This window comes from Myodes glareolus, chromosome 4 (assembly GCF_982192425.1).
Source record: "Myodes glareolus chromosome 4, mMyoGla1.1, whole genome shotgun sequence".
Taxonomy (NCBI): Eukaryota; Metazoa; Chordata; class Mammalia; order Rodentia; family Cricetidae; genus Myodes; species Myodes glareolus.
The window spans coordinates 97,390,455-97,404,088 of NC_142029.1; the positions used below are offsets into that span (position 1 = coordinate 97,390,455).

A 13,634-nucleotide genomic window follows, 5' to 3' on the forward strand; every position below is an offset into this window, starting at 1 on the left:
CATTTACATCGTCCGCAGTTCACAGGTAAGGAAGTGGAGGCACAGGGATACTCAAGTCACTGGTCTCAGTGAAGAGCTACGTTGGTGAAAGCAGGGGACTCACACTTAGGCAGTCCACATAGGAAGCTCGGCGAATCTCAGAACTAGAGCCAGAAGTGTTTGGCTGGCTGTATTTAATCACAATTGTGCAAATCTACAACACTTAATTTTTTTTCATAAATGACAAAATAATCTAAGAGGAAAGGAAAGCGACTTAGTATCATCTTTTTCGTGTCCTTAAGCCACTGGGAGTGTGAGGAAAGTGGGCAGAAAACAGAATCAGGGTGAGCCAAGATATGCCTGAAAGGCACCTTGGGGACTGGAAGGCAAACATCGCTCCTCAACTCCACTGAGTATGAAACAGTAATTATGTGGGTTGGTTTTTCTTAGTGTTCTTTGTTTTGTTTCTCATTTTCAGAGGTGAGACTGCAGTTCAGGCAAACCTACACCTGAAAACACAGGTTTCCAGACTCAGTAAACATGAAAAACTCAAGCCAGTAAGGCTTGCCCCCTTTAACTTCCAGCCAGAAGGTTGTGAGGACCTGAGCTGGCCCGTGGCAAGCTCCCTAGCTGCTGCTTTGAGGACTCTTCTTGAGAATGTCTTTCCTTGAGGAACTAGACAAGATGCTGCTCTGAACAGACAGAAGATGCTTTTGCTGAAAACATTAACTCCTCACGTCGGCCATGGATGACTAAAAGTAACTTGAAAGGTTGGCATCTCTGTCTTCACTTTTGACCTGACTCCTTTACTTTTGCTCGTCTGCTTACTTCTCCACAGAAGCGTGCTCATCAGTCTCAAGCTGTGTCTGTGAAGAATCCATTGGTACCTACCCAATATCTTCTGCCTTCAAGGCTGAAGAAACAGACAACAGGAGCTGGGCACTGTCAGTGTTTTACAGTGGCCTGCTCCAGATTCCTGAATGCTCTCGAACTTCTCAGATCATTGTCCTAAAACTATAGTTATCTTAGGTGCCAGGAACAGCAAAGGCTCCCAAATAAGAACGGTTACTATGATTTCCAGGCTGAACACTAGTGTGGTAGCAATCACTGCCTGAGAACCAGGATGTCTGCTCCGCTAGTAAGGATTTCTTCAAACTCCTTTGCTGAACCAGACTGAGACAATGATCAATAGGCCTGCACTCATGGAGACTAACCCTGCTCAGTTATGCATACTCCTGGTCCCTTGCTCATCTCTTTTCCCATTTAAACCTAAATTCCATTCCAGGACCAGAAGGCAAACTCAGGTCACTGGAACCCCCTCCTCTGTGCCTTTCCCATGCACTCTGATTAAATCCAGCTCCTCTGCTTCTCGCCGTCACTCGTATAATGAGTCGGCTCCCTGCAACAGTCAGGCAAGTCTCGTCTGTTGGGGCTACTGGTGCCGCACCTTTTATCTTGAAAATTTCATTTTTTAACACTGGCTAAAATTTTCGTCAAAAGACTCCATTTTCTGCAGTACAAAATCTGAAAACGTTAACACTTTTATATTTTTTATTCTTGTTTTTTTTTATTTTATTTTTGGCCTCTGAGAATGAAAAGTAAAACTGCTATCACTCAACTGACACTTAATGAGCACCTACTATATATAAGATAACTTTCTTCAGCTGAGAATAACGAGGCAAATTCCCTGTCTCATGAAGCTGTATTTCTCGAAAGATTAAAAAGAGAGAGAGAGAGAGAGAGAGAGATACAAACAGATCATTTCCTGTGACTGAACATGGGCTATAAGGAGGGAACTGTGGGGGTTGGGCAGATCTGGGGGTGGGGTGGGGAGGAAATGTCCAGCTGGAACCCGAGTCAGGTGGTCAATGCCAACCATGCTCAGACTGAGAGCGGGAGCATGCTTGGCTGGAAACCATGTCCAGATCAAAAATAAGAGTCACACATTCACACAAAAATCTACAGCAACATGAGATATTCGTGGACTTGGAGAACTAGACTTTTAATGTGGACTCACAGTGGATTCTTCCTGTATTAATAACTTCATAGATGTTAATGCTGGAAGCATTGGTGACTGGTATTTGGGGGAGCAGAGACTTTGCTAGAGAAGGCCTTCACATTCCCACTGCTGTTATTGGAATCATGCCTGAGACTCCACCATACTCAATAGAAAGTCAGGAGGCATGACTCAGGCTCTGATTCCAACTCATCATTGTAAACCTGCATTCTCTTTGCAACGTAATGGGGATGCTGAAGACCCCTGAACTGTTTGTCAGATTGACACAGTTGAACTTAAGCATGTAAAGTTTCATTTGTCGCACTGTAAATACCACATGGATGGGGACAACACTGGCGCTGTTCACTCTGTGTCACGTCACTTCCCACGAGCCACCTGGCAGCTAACAGGTGATTAATACATATTTATGATTTAAAATTGCAAGACAATGTTTCTCAAAGAGGCATCAAAAGAACATTCATAAGGTAAAGGAAATGTCTTTGAAGATACATATACATCATATACATATACATACACACATACATACATAGATACATACATATAGACATATACATGTCGTGTCTCTCTGTAAGGTATGTATGCTATATACCCAAATGCAAACATACACACGGGACGCAAGGCCCGTATTTTTTGTGTATTTCTCAATCTAAATTTTCATTTATATTATAATTGGGGAAAATATAACCCATACATACTCTGGAAGTGGAATGGTAACAATTAAATTTAAATATTCAGGTTTGTACTTGTGTCTATTATCACACTGCTACAGAAGGAAGCCCTCCTATTCTCTCAGGCTAATGAGAAAAATAGAGGTGCCTTATGGGGTCGGTGATGCATTCCTGCCAAGAAAAGCTCAATGAGACCATGTGTGCTGTGTAATGAAGGTACCCTAGGGTTGGGACGGGGCAGACTTAGTCCTCACATTGCATAGGCTAAATTGAAGAGCAGTGGCCTACAGCTGTCAGTGCCATGGTCCAAGATGCAACTCGGGATGCAATTTTAATAAAATTTTATCTGTTTTATTGAATGAATATTGCAAATTCCAATTTTGATATTTATACGTGCATAAAACTTACATTTTAAAAAGTTAGAGTCGTGTAATAGAACATGCCCAAGGCATCTATATCTAATTTTATGATTCTATATAAACTGGTTTTTAAAATAATGTTACCACTGGGAAACTATGAAAACCATGTTTTTCTGTTCTTGGACTCTACTTTTAATAAACTCTTCTATAGAGTTCTCAATTTAAGGAAAACAGATAGAGACAATCTGTTACATGTGAAGGACCCCAAATACACTTCTCTGGATTTGTCTCATTAGCACACTTTCCAACATTAGATCGGTGCTTGTTTGTTTGTCTTGAATTTTTTTCCACTAATTGAACGTTACGTGAATCTCCGTTAAGATTCTTCCATTCCAAACCTTACTACATTTCTTGATGCAATCCATCAAAATATGTTAATAATGCCAGCTGGAAAAACAGGAAGAATATCCTGCTTTAGAGAAGTCATAGAGCAATAATAAATGACTTTTCAGAACAAAGGAACAAGCAAGCCCACATGAAATATCTTTAAATCAACTCCCAAATTGCAAAAGCTGTTCTCTTGGGAGGCTTTAACTTCTCCACTGTTTCTTGACTTAAAATAGAGGCAACTCTAAAGCATCAACAAGACCTTAAATTATGTAAGGGAAAAACCTTTACGATTCAAACAGTCAGGAATTCAGCAGCAGTAATGACTCTGTTGAAGTTAATATTAGTGATAAGATATTGGTTGAGAATCTTCTGAGAGCCTCAGCAGAAAAATGGGGAGGAACAAAGAGCTTCTCAGAGAGGGCTGAACCCCAAAACATCTCAACAGTGCAACAGGTTGCCCTAAAGGGCTGGCATGCACATGCGTCAAAAATGTCTTTTACACTAGAGAGTGGTGTCTAACACCAGCTGGAGTGAACGTGTGACATTCGTACAGAGATGCATGCTCTATGGATTTGTTGTTGTCGTTGTTGGTGTTGGTGGTAGTGGTGGTGGTGGTGGTGTGTGTGTGTGTGTGTGTTTATGTGTGTGTGTGTGTGTGTGTGTGTAAAAGGGGAGGAATATATCCAGAGGTACCACATACAAATGCACGCAGAGTAAGGGCCTGAGAGAAATGAGGAGACAGAATACAATCAAGGAAATGAGCACAGCATCACGTGACTGTCAAAGTATGCTGTAGTCTTATAGCATCCTGTGATTTCTGCTGTGACCAGTGACATGTGGGGTGCCCCTGTGTCCTGACATGCACAAGTACAGTGGGGAATCTACCTGAAAACAAGAGAGCACGTCCACATTCCATAGAAAGCCCATGTGCTAAGGACCAGTTGTATCATGAGCAACCTCACTGTCCACCCTTGAGATGTCACTGTGAATAAGACAAAGACGCATCCTGTCTCCTTTCGTTCTACACTATTAGCATATGTATGGATGAAAACGGTCTCACGGAATGAAAGTGAGCCATAGTACAGGAGAAAAGGGGGCTTTCATTAAAATAAAATGCCGGAACAAAAGTGAAAAGTATTGAATATAGTGCACTTAAGAAAAGATGACCAATCTGCTGTCCCCTAAGTGAAGAAAAACAGAACATGGGTGACCTTGTATTACAATAGGAAACCACGAAGACAATTGATGGTTTCTATTTTCTCCATAGTAGGCGACAAAGTTGCTTGCTGAAAGTAAATGGGAGGATAGGAACGAGAGGAAGAGGCCAAGAAAAATTGAAATAACTATTGCAGAAAAATGAGAGCATAATTGCTGGAGAACTGTCCTATGATTCACAAGTTGTGCTGAGGTCCCTTGCGCAGTTGGTCAACAATGTCCAACTCAAACCCCTGTCAGTTTTAGGAATGGTCTCCAGCAACGCTCAGCTACGAGCACAGTGCCACAGACCGTATGCAGCCACTGCTGAGTCTGCCAGCTCAGCAAGTCAGGAGCCTAGAATTGAGAAAACCGCACTGGTTGAGTAAGAGGACTGAAGAGAGCTGTGGCTTGTAGAGAGAGGAGAGTCACCTAAACGCGTGGGAAATCTCGGTGAAGTCCTAGAGAAAAACAGCTAGAAGCAAAGACACCACACACACACACACACACACACACACACACACACACACACACACACACACGCACACACACGACAGAAGCGGGAATGTGCTGACGAGGTGACGATGGCCACCCAGGGGGAGCCAGGCAGAGCATCTAGGTGGATCATGACAGTTCTGAGAAGGATGGCAGATGCTGAGATTTCTTGATGAACTCCGACGACATTCACACAAATGGAATATTCTGGAGCTAAGAAGGGGGTTTGGCACTGAACCTACAAGGGCCACCCTGCCTGTCTAAATCCAGGGATAGTACTTTGTTTAATTTTCATGTTCATTGTCTCTCTCTTGCTATAACCAACACCTTGACCAAAAGTAACCTAGGAGACAAAAGGGTGTATTTCATTTTACACTTCTATAGCGCAGTCCACCATGGAGGGAGGTGAATGAAAACTCAAGCAAGACCTGAAGCAGAAACCGCAGAGGAATGCTCACACTCAGCTAGCGTTCTTAAACAGCCCTGGTTCCCCTGCCCAGAGCTGGTTCTAGCAACAGTGGGCATGGTCCTCAAGACCAACCTATACAGTGATAACCTGTCTCAAACAGCAAAAGGAACCATAGTGCTGATTTCGTGATGTGGTATCTACAGAATAGATTACAGGGCAGATTGGGTCTGTTCATTAAATTCAAAATGAGCTTTATAGTTTCAACATGACCCAGGAAAGGGATGCAAGTTTCCCCAGCTTGCCTAAGGATTCTTTTTTACTTCCAAAGATCCTGTGTTTCCCCAGATATCTCACACTTGAGGGCTCTCTATCATCCTTCGTGGCGTTCTGTGGTACGGTTTCATTATTTCCTCCTCTAGTGTGTTTCTTCCATCGGAGGCAGAGACAACCCTACCTTTGTATTTTCATCAGCCCCTTTCATGGTGTGGTGACAAGAGTGGTTGATGGGCTAGTTTCTAGATTGATGACCTGTGGTTGGTAAAATGCTGTACTCCTAAAAATACATAATTGGGAGATCAATCAATACAATTGTGCACACCTGCAAGAGAACTCAGTGGGCCCGCAGGCCCCACTAGCTTCTGCAGAGGTGTCCTTGGCTTAAGCAGGTTTGCATAGAAAAAGGACAATCCTCGGCCTTGAAGAACCATTCTCAGGCCAGGAGGATTGAGACAGGAAAGAATCAGAAGCAATCTGTCAGAGCTGACAGTTTAGTCGCGACGGGACGGAGCAGGGAGAGACTCACACACAGAGTGTGTGGATTTTGGCCAGCAGCTCCAGAGAAGCAAATTCCATCTCCCTAAGAGAGTGTACAGAGACAGCTGTGCACCGCAGAACTATGAGAATGGCTTTAAGGGCCCCTCCTACACTCAGAAGGCACCACAAAATAGCGAAGCATACACACACACACACACACACACACACACACACACAGGCAGAGATGGGATTTCATCCTAGAACAGAGGAAGTATGAGCATAGATTTCCTCAAACACTTCTCAGAAAGCATACTGTGTCAGTGCGTGGCGCAGGAGCATCTCCTCTAGAACTGTTTGACTTTAGGGTCTCTGCGTCTGTCCATCTTGTGACTGACTAGGACACAGGAACTACAGCACTGGGCAAAGCCATTTCGAAAGCAATGAACCCTGAGGTAAACCCCAGGCCTTTCAAGTTACCAATGGCTTCTCTCCTTCCTCCCCCCCCCCAGCCCACCACTCTCCTCCACCCTCCCCTGCTCTCTGCAGAAGGTGTGTGATTTCACTTGTTGTAGGGAGGATATTAACCCCTAGGCTGCCCACTTGTCTTCCACAGCTCTCTCAAGTATTGCCACAGGCTGGGCAAGGATGCTCTATGAAGTTAGCCAAAGCAATTTGAGATATTTATTTGCCACCTGGCTCCCTTTCTTCCTCCCATTTACAGTTTTAAGCCCCAACCTCCCGATTTGTTCACTAAACCAGGCAAAGAAGTGAGCACCACGAAATTAAAATGTTTCCAGGCGCACACCCTTTTAATCCCATTCCATAGATTATCCTGACATATTTACTCATGACCATGCCTGTCTCAGTATCATCCACGGAAAAGTATAAATTAAAATTTTAAATTAAAAGCTGAGCATCTAGGGAGCTTGATATCTTTTTGAAGAATGGCACGAGTCAGCCACAGGCTCCCCGCATGAGTGTCATGGGAGCAACGACTCCAACACTGCAGAAATTACAGCCCACGGATTTCCCTGCAAACACCTTCCCACATATAATGTACGGGATCACAGAATCCCAAAGACGGCCGGAAGCTCCCAGGCCATTCTTCTTTTTCCATTACTGCACATAAACAAACCTTTCCTGGCTTCTTGCTCAGAAGAAACCCAGAACTGCTAAGGGAATGATTTATTTATGAAGCCAAATGATACAGTGAAAATGGATTAGCTTGTTTTCTATCTCAGATTTCTAGATAACTTTTGGATTAAGAGAATAGATACTTTAATAAGAAGTTCAAGGTACAGGTCTGAAATTTACTAAAGACCTTTTTGAGCATCAGTTTTCTCGCTTAGAAGTTAAATAATTTATATTTTTTTCCTTTCTTTTTTTTTCTTTTCCCCTCCAATAATTTATATTTTTAAAATCATCATGTGGAGTGAATATTTAAGGAGACAATCCTTTTTAACACTATTGTTATGGATGGGAATCACAGTGAACAGTCGGTGAGTATTTGCTCTTCACTCCACACTGAAAAAATGATGCTGCAATGTAGCAAGTTTGTCTACTTATGATATTCATCTCTTATTCTGAATAGATATCAGTTAAGATATTTGGAAAATTAATCTGGAGATGCATTTTTAGGTCGCACCTATAGATCGTGTTATTTTAAGTTTAGAAAGCAAAGACTGTATGCACTTAAGAAATCGTGGTTGATTGAATGGCCAACTACGCTGGCAGGTTTGTATGGTTCAACCTGTGCCATCCGGAAGAGTCTGTGCTTCTGGATAAAAATCTTATTTAAGAGTTTCTTTATTTAAAAAAAAATCCCTCATTAAATAGACAGATGGGCAGGGACAGATGGGGGAGGAGGGGTGGGCGATGAATTCGTCACCATTCATATAAGCACTTCTCCAGTATGTAGGATGTCAACTCTGCCTGTTTAAAAATATATGTTATGTATTTTTAATAAGCCAATCATCTTCTCCAGAACAGTGGCTTATTTTATGTAGATTATGCAAACTATCTCCCTCAAAAAAATAAAATAGAAGGCAAGCAAACCTCTTTCCTTGTGGCAGGAAGGGCCCAGAGAGATTCCCCAAGGGCAAGAAAGTCTCAGGTTAACTTTTGCAGATGCTCCCAGTTCAGACCCGAAAGCTGTTGCTTTTGAATTCACATCGTTAGGAGCCCTGTACTTCTGCCTGCTAGCAGAGGTAGAAGAGAGTATTCTCAGCTCTGGAGTCCCCAGTTTCCCCGAGAGAAAGAAAAGAAAGAACAGAAGGCCTTCCACACATGCTCCTGCGCTGAGTAGACACTCAGAAGCAAAGAAAGAGAAAGCTGGGCTTCCTGATCACAGGTCTCAAAAAAGGAAGGGAGAAAGAGGAAACAAAGGAGAGGAGGGGAAGGAAAAGGGAAGCAGGAAGAAAGCCTTCCAACTGGTTCCAAATACATAGTTTACACTACATAGCAGATGTACCACCCTACCTGTCTTCTACTGAGGTTAATGCTAAATGTAAATAGGCACTTCGGGAGCACACATTAGCTACCAATTCCTGAGATTCCTTGACAACCCTGAGTCCCCTGTGACACTTCCTTACCAATCCCACAGCTCTGTCAGGCCCGTGAAAACCTGATTTCACACTGCCCTTGCCCTAGGTCTGTTCAGGCCTCCCATTTAATTTTTCCACACGCACCTTACCTAGCTCAAGTCCAGAAAGAAGCATCTCCTACTCACATTATCCATGGGAAAGCCAAGCAGAGTCTTGTCAAGCTAAGCCGTAGGGGATTCAGGCTGAGTGGGGAATTACTCCTGTCTCCGTTCATTATGGTGAATGATAAAGAGATACTCATATGTGCGTTTTGGTAAATTATTCATCTTGTGCATGGGAGAATCAGGACAGAATATACTTAAGAGAGACCTCTGTCAAGTCCGAGCTCCTGAAAATACCCAATCCATGGTGTTTAGGAAAGTCCTGCTCCTTCCCTCAATAAAGATGGAGGTCAGACTCCTCTACCCCCTCCGGGCTCTGCCTGCAGCTCTTGGAGGAGCTGGAGCACTTTATAGAGTGTGTGTCATCTTAGTGCGGCTCTAGAGTCACTTGAAGCAATCTGGGGCTCTCAGTGGGACCTCTGCTTTGTGTTCTGTGGCTCCCATCAGGACGTAATTAGGAGAGCAAGAATTGTTTCCTGCCCAGGCCTGCTCTGCCTTCCCTCTCCCTCCCAGCCCTGATTATTCTGAAGCAAAGGGAGCTGTGTCCACTCCCATAGAAGGCCACGATCTTACCCTTCCCGTTGGCTTCTGGCAGCTTCCCCCGCCACTCTTTCTTTTTTAGGTTCAGGACAGAGATTTAAAAAACCTTTATTAAGATCTGCAGCCTTCTTTCCAATGCTAGAGAAATGGACCTAGGAAATGGAAAGTGTTGGGGACTCAGATGTCACTTTTCTAGGAAGCAAGAGATATGGCTCTTTCTACACCATTCCATGGAAGACTTTAGAAAATCATCTTCATCATCATTATTGCTATTGTCCTGCTAATACTCTAAAATCGTTAATACCTATTATCAAAGTGCGTAGTGTTATTACACTTAAGTGGGGTGATTTGTGCAAGATACATGGAACAAATGACCTTGGGTTCATTCCTTACCAACTGCTGTCATTCTTTGTGACACTGTAGAGCAATGGTTCTCAACCTGTGGGTCATGATCCCTTTGGGAGTCAAACAACTCTTTCACAGAGCTCACCTTAGACCACTGGAAAACGGAGATAGTTACATTACAATTCATGACAATAGCAAATTTTCTATTAAGAAGTAGCAGCAAAAAAAAATATGGTTGGGTTTATCACAATATGAGGAACCATATTAAAGGGTCACAGCATTAGGGAGGTTGAGAACCACTGCTGTGATGTGGTAGTTGAGAAATATCCCTTCCCCCTAGGGACACTGCCAAGGCTGAGAAGTGATGTTCATAAGCAACAGAGGGAACCCGCAGGGCATGATAAGCTAATGGTAAAACAGCAGGCCTAGGAGGAGAAATAAATGAGAGGAAGAAGTCCATAGGGCAGTGGGGTTACAGATATCAGAGAACAACCCTTGACTGTAAGCTGGCAGCTTTTGTCAGCCCAACATAAACCTGGATATATCTTACAAGAGGGAACCACAATTGAGAAAATGCTATCATAAGACTGGCCTGGAGATAAGTCTATGTGACTTTTTTTTTTTTTTTTTTTTTGAGATAGGGTTTCGCTGTAGTTTTAGACCCGGTCTAGCTGTCCAGGAACTAGCTCTTGTAGATCAGGCTGGCCTCGAACTCACAGAGATACACCTGCCTCTGCCTCCCGAGTGCTGGGATTGAAGGCGTGCGCCACCACCGCCTAGCTGACTTTTGCTTAACTAGTGACCAATGTTAGGGGCGCTAGCCCATTGTGGGTGGTGATAGCAGACTGACAAGAAAGCAGACTGAGTGGACAAGAAAGCAGACTGAGAAGTCATGAGGAGCAAGTCAGGAAGCAGACTTCCTCTATGACCTCTGCTTCAAGTTCCTGCCTACTGGTTTCTGCCTTGAACTCCTGCCCTGATTCCCTTTATGGCTGACTATGATCCATGCATGTAAGCTGAATTAAATAAAACCCTTCACACCCAATTATTTTTCCATTATGGTCTTTTATCACAACAATAGAAACCCTAACTAAGACACACTGTCATCAAAACTAGTTGAAGAAAAGAAACAAGAGATTTTTGTTAGTCATAGTAATTAAGGACCTGGGCAAGAGCTGTAAATGCCAGTGATAAACAGGAGGCAGTATTTGATCTACAAACTAGATATGGATTGATCACTGCATTTTCTGTTCTTTGCTAGAAACTAGGAAGAGAAAGGTATCCCCTACTTTCAAAGTGGACATACTCTTGATGGGTCTCCATTTTGTTCTTTGGGTGAAGGGAAGTAACTATGCTTCTGATTAGAAAAACTCAGTCATTAGAAGACACTTAGGACTCCACAGGGAGAGTCTTCCTACCCAGGTTTTTCACCCTCTAATGATTTGTCAAAATAGAAATGTTAATTTTTTTTAAAAAGCAGAATTCACCAAAAGTGAATAGCAACTAGGCATGCATAAACCCACAGAGTAGTGATTCTAAAATTCTGTTCTAGAATTCTAAGATTCCCCTTCCCTTCCTCAACCTCCCAATAGGAACCCAACCTAGGACCTCTTTCATAAGAGCTTCCCACATTATCCCCTTTTCCAATTGACCAGTATTGTGAGGATCTCTATTGCAAGTCTATAGGTAATATATGGGTGAAGAGACTTCTTCACAGTGTTTAGATACAGCAGACAAGCGCCAACAAAGCCAGATAATAAGGCAGGTCAGACGCTTTCCCCTGAAGGAATCTAATTAAGAGCAAAGCAAATGTACATTAACATTCTATCCCAGCTGGCCAGTTCACTTCTGAAAGGATTTTATTGCTGTAAATCTAAGAGAAATCTTAGTGTTAGAGCAAAGAGGGAAACCAGAATCGGAAAGCTAGGGAGGTTTCAGGGTTTCAGGGTTTCAGCCATGGAGGGAGCAGAAATTCAAAAGCCTCCATAACATGAAACATTTGAAATCTCAGAAAGCTGAGCATGGCTCAGCAGATGGCAGGGGAGGGAATCTGGCCTTGCCACTTAAGGCTGAACTTTTTGGCAGAGTTGAATGGCCAGCAATTAATCAAACAGTTTTGTTCTGTGCTTTGTAAATGGAAACTGGGTCAGATTGACTTGGTGGTCTCTTGACAGGGGAATTGCTACCTAAAATTCATATGTACAACTCAAGACGCAAGACAGGAGACCCCTTTTATAACATAAATAAAAGCAAGTATACCTTCATAGCCGCGAGGAATGGCAACAGTCGTTTTCTTTATTAAAGTTTATTACGCTGTTAAGATCATAGCAGTTCACATAGGTGGTTGAGGAAATTGTGAAAAGGTGCTTGTTAAACCACCATGCAGCTCCTCCTGACACGGAGTAGGTAGGGATTTTGGAAGGCCTTCTTACACTAGGTTCTAATCCCCATATCCACTGCCACCCGCTGCTCCTGACTCTTCCACGGAGAACAGGGCAAACACTGTGCTCCTTTCCCATGGCGATCAGACTCTGCTATTCTTCCAAGTCACCCCGTTTTGGTTCCAAACTTTACGCTTTAGTATTTTCATAGGCCCCTTGTTCACATCATTCAGCCCTCACATGTGGTTAGAAAATACAGCCCGCAGGAAGAGGAGCCAGCTTCAAAAGAGAGTTACCATAGGGGAAGCTATAATTTAGTAGTTCGGGCTTTGCAATGCTTAGAAATTTGAAAGCATATACATTTTTCTTTCAACTCTTTGAATGTGTAAAAGATTTTACCTTGACAATTTAAAAAAAATAGAGGAGCAGCTCCTCCTGACATAGAGTAGGCAGGGATTTTTGGAAAGCCTTCTTACACACACACACACACACACACACACACACACACACACACACACACACACATATATTACAGAAAATTCTAAAGTACCTACCAAAAGAGGCAGACTAGAATGAATAAACAAGTCAAAGAATAAAATATTAATTTTATTAAGCCAATTAAATTATATTATTTAATTATGTTATATTAATATCAGTATAATATGAATGCAATATTAATATAATAAAAATGTGTCTCTATAGATTAATCATGAAAAAATTAAGAAAATGATTCTACTTATAATAACATCAAGTAAATAAAACTGATTGAAGTAAATTTTAAAATTAGAAGCATAAAACTTATACTCTAGCAATTAAAATTTACTAAAAAAATTTAAAAATAAAAAATGAAAGAGATATCAGCATATTATAATTTTATATTATCAAAATGACAGTACTCTCCAAATCAAACAGTAGATCTAAGCTGATCTACAAAGGAAGTCCAAAGTGGCTTCTGCTTTAGAGTTGCCAACAGGAGCCTAAGAAATTAAAGAGAGCAAGAATAAACATAGATTTGAAAAATGAGAAGGGAGTTGGTACCCATGTTTTCTTATTATAAGACTTATAGTGGTAAAGACAATATAGTATTGGATTAATACATGGATAGATAAATAGAATAAGAGTGAGACTTCAGAAACTGTCATATCTATTCATTTATTGCATGCAAACACACATGTGTGCGCGTGCAAATGTGTACAGATGCTTACAGAGGACAGAAGAGGGCATTGGATCCCTTAGAACTGGAGTTAAAGTCACTTGTGAGCCAAGCTATGTTGGCAGCCAAATCCAGTCATCTGCAAGGACAGTTATTATTCTTAATCACTGAGACATCTCTCCAGACCCTGTCACATTTATATCAGTCAATTTTTTTTACAATAATGTCAACATAATTGAATAGGCTA

General features: G+C 42.2%; 1 protein-coding gene across 9 annotated transcripts in view; it reads right to left on the reverse strand.

The window, feature by feature from the left end:
• Opcml (opioid binding protein/cell adhesion molecule like) overlaps positions 1-13,634 on the reverse strand; it is a 1,115,999-nt gene that overhangs the window by 254,499 nt on the left and 847,866 nt on the right. The window lies entirely within an intron of this gene.